This window comes from Pezoporus occidentalis, unplaced genomic scaffold, assembly GCF_034315485.1.
Source record: "Pezoporus occidentalis ecotype Australia unplaced genomic scaffold, CSIRO_AGI_Poc_V1 ctg4, whole genome shotgun sequence".
In the NCBI taxonomy this organism is placed as follows: Eukaryota; Metazoa; Chordata; class Aves; order Psittaciformes; family Psittacidae; genus Pezoporus; species Pezoporus occidentalis.
Window position 1 is genome coordinate 27399126 of NW_026915724.1, and position 8478 is coordinate 27407603.

Here is an 8478-nt window from a genome sequence, read left to right on the forward strand (position 1 = left end):
CTGAAGTACAACCATTTATGACAGGCTCATTTATAGAACTCATGCAGAAGCATTTACCTCAAAATTATCATTTGTTTTCTCCGTCATCTTTACATCTTACCTAAGAATGGGGAATAACATTAAACCAGACCTCAAAGAGAATTTTTTCAGGAAAGACTTAAAATGCTAGGAAGAGATATTTCATTTCGGACCCCCCTCCGCCGAACCAAACAAGCCAACACATTATTATCTGCATTAATATCAGTTCCATTAATCAGTTATGATATCCTGTCTCACTTATATATAACATCAATAAAGCTTTTATGAATATTATACATTGTGTTTGAGATCCTGTGTATGTTAGAGAAAGCAACTGTTTTGATTAAAGTCTCTAAGCAAAGGCAGATCTACTACTTGAATTACAGTTACAGTTGAAATCCTTAGCCTTTAAAATTGCAAATAGTAACTCTTATAATTAACATGTACTTGATCTCATAAGAATTCCAAATAATAGATCTTCCACTGTATGAAAATTATTTTTTAATGAGTCTGATGCAGAGCACTTATAGTGTATGGGGCAGATCAATGTATCTTTCTATGAGGTCCATCACTGAGCTGAAAGCTTCACTGCTCTTGTGCCCTACAGGGACACTACGGTTTCAGCCTCATTTCCTCCAGGAAATAAACTCTGGTGGAAATTTATGTTTTCCCTCACTCCTTGTGGTGGTGTATTTCCATTTCCCTTCCTCCCCATCCTTTGGGCTGGTCTAAGATTTCAGGGATTACTGTCAGGCCGTAGCCTTTGTGCAATGAGTCAGGTAGTGAAGCGCCCCTTGTCCATATAAGGAATTCATGCATGGCTAAAGGGGGAGGCACTGGTTGTACTAGGATGTCACCACGGCTAAGGTGGGAAGCGAGAGCAGGGATAGTCAGTCGTTCCCTGACAGCCTTAGAATAGTCCTTCCCCTGTAGTGGAAGGGTTCTATTGTTACTGGAGTTTTGAAAAAAATTCTAATAATTGCCTACTTGTATTGTAAACAGGATGGAGATTTACTAATTACTAAAGCAAATAATCTTGGAACCCTAGAAATAGTGCTCCTAAGTGAGACATTCTGAGTTTCCTTAGAGTTTGCAGACTTGAGAGTTTGTGATAATTGAGGGACCATTGCCAAAAGATGGGACTGGGGATGAAGTACCTCCACTCTTCAAGACTCAACACTAGCATGCTGAGACATTTGATGTAAAGATTTCATTGACATTGAGAGGAGTTTTTAAGAGGCACCTCTATATGCCTCTATGTATGTTTGTGTGTTTATTATTATAGCAACTGTAGTAAATTCTACTGACTCACTTTATAAGATCTACCTTAAAACCACAAACTGTTGCTATATGAAAACAGTGCAAAAATTCCCTCAGAGGTGAATTTGTACTTTTGTAACTCTTTAGATATAAAATGTTGACCAGGTCTGAGACCAAGACCAGATCCAGCTACGTCTAGCAGCATTTTAGAAAGCATGGAGGTCTATACTGAAACTAATGACTTAACAGGAGTTGAGTCTTGTGGGACAGTACAAGGGCCAGAGCAAGTTTAACCTCGATGAGCTTGCCTTGTGTCCTTGAAGTGGAGGAGGGCAGGAGAGGAGGGGACTTGCGGTGGAGGGAAGGGACTCAGCTGGCGACTGCAGGAGAGCGTGGACAGCAGCATTGAACCAATAGGAATAGCAGTAGAAGCGTGTGAACACAAGGCAGTACCCTATCAGTGTTTCTGATGATGCATGCTTGTAGAACGATAGTATAAAAAAACTCTTAGTGAAGCAATAAAGGTCTTTGGCCTACACCTCGCCAGAGTCCGTGACGTCAATCTCCACAGAGTCTAAACAGTGACTCAGCCCTCACCCTTTGTGCTTTTGGAATCTGTGCCAATCATTTTTAGCTTGATTTTTCCTTGACATTCCTTCATAAACTTCATCCACGTAATAAGTAAGAGTGGACCTTGCCATGAAATTCTGTTGTTATGCCTTTATGAATCATATTAAAACTACTCTTGCTAATACCTTTGATGGCTATTTTTTGAGTGACTCTAAATCATTTTTGTGACATTTTCTCACCTCCTCATTGGCTAAGCAGTCACAGGAAGATTTATTCTGTATTCCTGTCTTGTGTCTGCATTGTCCAGCTCTGTTCTACTGCTATGGTCTTTCCTTCATCCATTCTACTACCAGCGAAAAAGGGCCACAACACATTTAACTGTTAACACAGCAGCTACATGGTTTCACCAATGAGCAAGATAGACACCCCCATCTGATCTCAGCTCTGAAGATGAGAAAAACTCCAGTGATCCACTCAATATTCCTAGTTTCTTAAGTCTTCTTCTAACCAGCTATGCTCTGTTCCCCACTTGAGCAAAAGGTCATCGATGTTCCTCATGATTTCTTCATGTTTAAATTCATTTAATCAGATTCTTATGGTGACAAGTACTACTGCTGAACATTTAATACACCATCTTGCCAACAGTACTGGGAACTGGGTATGATCCTTGTATCTTCAAGTCAGCTGAAAGACCTCTATGTGCCTCAGTAAAAGTTTGAACTGTAAGTCATAGAATCATAGAATCATAGAGTAGTTAGGGTTGGAAAGGACCTTAAGATCATCTAGTTCCAACCCCCCTGCCATGGGCAGGGACACCTTACACTAAATCATATTACCCAAGGCCTCGTCCAACCTGGTCTTGAACACTGCCAGGGATGGAGCATTCACAACCTCCCTGGGCAACCTATTCCAGTACCTCACCACCCTAACAGGAAAGAATTTCCTTCTTATACCCAACCTAAACCTCCCCTGTTTAAGTTTCAACCCGTTACCCCTTGTCCTATCACTATAGTCTCTAACGAATAGTCCATCTCCAGCATCCCTATAGGCCCCCTTCAGATACTGAAAAGCTGCTATGAGGTCTCCACGCAGCCTTCTCTTCTCCAGGCTCAACAGCCCCAACTTCCTCAGCCTGTCTTCATATAGGAGGTGCTCCAGTCCCCTGATCATCCTCATGGCCCTTCTCTGGGCTTGTTCCAACAGTTCCATGCCCTTTTTATGTTGAGGACACCACAACTGTACACAATACTGCAGGTGAGGTCTCACAAGAGCAGAGTAGTGGGGCAGGATCACCTCCTTTGACCTGCTGGTCACACTCCTTTTGATGCAGCCCACAATACGGTTGGCTTTCTGGGCTGTGAGCGCACACTGCCGGCCCATGTTCATTTTCTCATCAACCAATACCCCCAAGTCCTTCTCCTCAGGGCTGCTCTGAATCTCTTCTCTGCCCAACCTGTAGCTGTGCCTGGGATTGTTCCGACCCAGGTGTAGGACCTTGCACTTCTCATGGTTAAACTTCATGAGGTTGGCATCAGCCCATGTTACAAGCGTGTCAAGTTCCCTCTGGATGGCATTCCTTCCCTCCAGGTATCAACTGAACCACACAGCTTGGTGTCATCGGCAAACTTGCTGAAGGCGCACTCAATCCAACTATCCATGTCAGCGACGAAGATGTTAAACAAGACCGGTCCCAACACTGATCCCCGAAGGACACCACTCGTTACTGGTCTCCAGACGGACTTTGAGCCATTGACCACAACTCTTTGTGTGCGGCCATCCATCCAGTTCTTTATCCACCGAGTGGTCCATCCATCAAATTGATGTCTCTCCAATTTAGAGACAAGGATGTCATGTGGGACAGTGTCGAACGCTTTACACAAGTCCAGGTAGATGACATCAACTGCTCTACCCCTGTCCATCAGTTCTGTAGCCCCATCATAGAAGGCCACCAAATTGGTCAGGCAGGATTTCCCCTTAGTGAAGCCATGCTGGCTGTCACCAAGCACCTTGTTGATTTTCATGTGCCTTAGCATGCCATGCAGGCGAATCTGCTCCAAGATTTTGCCGGGCCTAGAGGTGAGACTGACTGGTCTGTAATTCCCCGGGTCATCCATTTTCCCCTTCTTGAAAATGGGGGTTATATTTCCCTTTTTTCAGGCATCAGGAACTTCACCTGACTGCCATGATTTTTCAAATATGATGGCCAGCGGCTTCGCAACTTCATTTGCCAGCTCCTTCAGGACCCGCGGATGGATCTCATCAGGACCCATGGACTTGTGCACTTTCAGATTTTTAAGGTGGTCTCGAACCAGTTCCCTGTTATGTAAACAAAAGTTATTGTTATCTAAATTGCATAACACATGCTATTTATATTAATATAATTTTTGTTTATGCTTAAGATTAAAAGTGACTCTGGTCTGGTGAATTCTGAGTCTAGAATAGTCATGATGTCTAAGACTTGCAAGTCCATTATTTTTGATTTATAAAGCATTTGTTGTAGGAAAAAAAGCAACCAAAAAGGAAACCTGGTGTACATCAGAGGTCATGACTGAGAGAAGAAAAAGTATTTTTGTTTAAATAGCTTAATAAGCTAACATCAGATCAGATTTTATCTATGTATTCTTTCAACTAGAAAGAGAAATATTTAATCATCCCAGGCACACTAATGGATAGCACTATTGAAATGGAAAAACACAGATCACACAATAGATTTAAATGACAAGGTCTTTGAAAAACATTTCTTTACTGTTTCTGAAAGAAGGTTTGGCTCCATTACCCTAGCATTTAAAAGTAAGGACTACATTTTCTTCTGCTTAACTCAGATAACCTTTTAACATCAATAAAGATATAGGGGCTTAAAGGAAGAACTTAGTTCTAACTTTTGTCCAGAAATAATAAAGAAATAAATAATGAAACCTCTATTCATTGTGTTCACTGTCTTAGCTAATGAGGAAATGAAGGCTTTGATGCAGAACAGTGAGTTCTTTTTGAATGGAACTAGTTTTCACTGTACTGATTTGTGGACAACCTGAAAAGATTTCTTTGTGCTGATGGAGAAAATATATATAGAGCAAAGCTGCATGTTAGAGAGACTGTTTAGCCATATTTTGCAATTAATTTAAAAGGATAACTAGCAATGTTTGATTTAAACAGAAGCAATACTTCAGGTCTATGTTTTCACTGTAACATAATACTGATTGATATTAGTGATGACAAAGGTTCACTCGAGGGAATGCCTTTGTAAACTACTTTTTTGCTTGCTCAAAATACATGAGGAAAAGAGAATTAATATAAACTTGTTGAATTTCACATCCACCTACAAATTTATTTTTACATTCAACTCTGCCTAAATGGAGGACTTGCTGAAAAGCAGGTTGTGACCTGTAGTTATTACCTTATTACTAATAACCTTACTATGTAATTTCCTGTTTATTTGATGTAACTCTGAAACTTTTTTCCTGATACTTAAATCAGTAGACCTAAGACTGGCTTCTTATCCAGCATGATCATTGTTCTTAGTTAAATTTTGTGAAATTATATTATTTTGTCAAATTATGCAAATTCAACTTGCTACCTGAATATCAGTTAATATAAAATAGAAGCATTAACTCACCTTATGCTGGGAAAAGGACCATAGAGGCAGATTATAAACAACTGAACAAACAAAATATGCTTGCGGGAAATCATTTTACTAAAGTAAACTCTCAAAAGTGAAGTGAGGACTTCAGTAGGACTTAGATGACTAACTCTTCTTTATGCTTTAGACCATTTACCTTAATGAAACTAATTTCTGCACCATTAAACAAGATATCTTTAAGAGACAAAATATTCAAAGCAAAGGAAATTTAAAACTTGCTGGCAATAAACATTAACATTTCCTTCTGAATTTTCATTTCTAGCTTCACATATAGAAGCCTTCAGTATTTCTATCCTGACTTTGAGGTGGTCCAATTTACAAGACATGCAGATGATTTCCCATCTTCCAAATAAGTATTCATGAAATGTGTTTTTCTCTTCATAATTCAATAAAGGTGGGATGTGTACACTCTTGGGACAAAGAAATAATTCTAAAAAAGGTGACTGATTATCCTTCTATGTTTGGTACATAACTAAATTGACCATAACTAATTTCGTTTTCACATGGTTGGCAAGAGAGTATTTTGAACCAATACGTTAAATATTCCACTTCATAAACTGGAAACATGCCTAGTGCAGATGATTGTGCCAGCTGGCTATTCTTCATTATAGGACATTTGTTCACTCTTTGTCTCATGGCATTGAATTAGCCAACTGTCTGTTGTCCCTTTTTAAGGCAAAAATAGTAAGAAGCATGATTAAAGAAACTACTTTATTTCATTGCTCTTCACCTCAAAAGCAGACAGAAATCCCATTCCAAATGAAAAATTTCTGCCTTCAGTTACCCTGTATGTTATCAGTCCAACTAAAAACTGAATTATGAAGAAATATTCAAAGTTTTGGTGAGCCAATATATTTGTCTTTAATTTCTGCAAGTGAAAATTTGAATCGCCATGTATGTCACAATTGCAAATGTTTATCATAATTAGAATCTTCGACTATTTATTTAATAATACTGAAATACAGGGAATTCCACTTAAACATAAGAAACTCCCCTCCCCCTTTCATTTCTTTTTTTTTTTTTTTTCCCAGTGTAAATGTGTTCAAATACTGGAACAGGTTTCTCAGAGTTGTGGAGTCTTAGTCCTTGAAGATACTCAAAACCCAACTGGACATGACCCTAAGCAATCTGCTGTAGTTGACTTTACTTGAGCACTGGTCTTGAACTGAGCAATCTCTAGAGGTCTCTTCCAGTCTCAAGCATTCAGTACTTCTGTGGTTCTGTGATGTCGAGCAAGATTTCAACAAGGAGAAAGGGAAGTTATCGATTTTAATTGGCATTTTAGCCACTTATTAATTTTGTTGTTTTCTGTATTAGAAAATGCTAGTAACTGAAATCTGAGCTGGACAGGGCAAGGTTTGTGTCCCTAAAATGGGAGATTGCAATGCCTCGTTTTCAAACAGATTTTATTTGGCCTCCAAGGGACCATCTTCTCAGCAGACTTGCTGTATACCTGGTATAGAATTTCAGCGATACAGAAATATAACTATCTATCATTACAAATATCTGAAAACTGCATTTAGACTCAATAGATGTTCTGTAAAGAATTTAATTTACTGGGGAAATGCATTATAGTTTGCAATAAGTTTTTTTAATATTTTTTCACCAAAATTAAATAGGTGCCTGAAAGAGTAGTATTCCTTATACCACTTTGTTTAGAACTTTCCATAAATTCAATATACAAAGCATGGTATGGAAAGATTGGTCTATGAAAGACAGGCTAATCTAGTTCCTCAGAGGTTTGCTTTGTATCATAATAAAAGCCACTTCTAGTTGTATTTTCTCTGTATGTTAATGCCTGCACAGAAATGGTAAAGATAAGAATGAGGTGAGAAGACTGTGAGCGCTCAAGTAGGCATGAATAATAGTTATTGAGAGACTAAGTGGCATCATCAGATGTTTGAGGCACCAACTGTTAGACAGCATGCTTTGATTAGGCACTGTCATTCCAAGCTCTTACAAAAATAGATGCTAGGGAGGGTGGAATCACTTGGCAATGCTGCCTTTGTTGTTAGCCAGCAAATTGTCCAAGCAGGTATGAATAAGATTAAGAAAGCTAAAGGCTGATAGAACTAAATCTGGCCAGGGAAGTCAAGGACAAGAAAAAAAGCTTTAATAGGTACATTGATAAAAGAAAGACTATGGAAAATGTGGGACCCCTCTAGAAGGAAATGGGGGACTTGGTTACCTGAGATATGGACAAGGCTGAGGTACCCAAAGACTTTTTTTGCCTCAGTCTTTACTGACAAGTGTTCCAGCCACATTGCCTGAAGTCACAGAAGTCAAAGGCTGGGACTTGGAGAATGAACTCCCTGCTTCAGGAGGATGTGTTCAAGACCATGTAAGACACCTGAAGGTAGCAAAAGTTCATGGGACTTGATGAGATGTATTCTGGGTTCCTCATGAAACTGGTGGATGAAGTGGCTAAGTCAATATCAATCATATTTGAGAAGACTTGGCAGTCTGGTGAAGTTACTACTGCTTGGAAGAGGGAAAATGTAACCCTCAGTTTTGAAAAAGGAATAAAGGAGACCCAGAGAACTACAGGTCTCACCTCTGCATCTGGCAAGATCACAGAGTAGATCCTTCAGGAATCTATGCTAAGGCACATGGAAAATAAGGAGGTGGCTGGTGACAGCCGACATGGATAAGGGAGAATCATGCCTGGCAAATTTGGTGGCCGCCTATGACAGGATTATCATATTGGTGGCTAAGGGAAGATCTACTGCCATCATCTTCTTGGACTTAAACAAGGCATGTAACATTCTCCTGTGTGACATCCTTGTCTCTGAACTGCAGAGACATGGATTTGACACATGGACCACTCAGTAGGTAAGGAAATGGCTGGAAGGTTGTACTCGAACAGTTGAAACTCATGCTGTCTCATGCTCATGGTGTTCCTCAGGCTTGGTATTGGGACTGGCGCTGCTCAGCATCTTTTTAGGCGACATGGACAGTGGGATTGAGTACACTTTCATCAAATTTGCTGATGA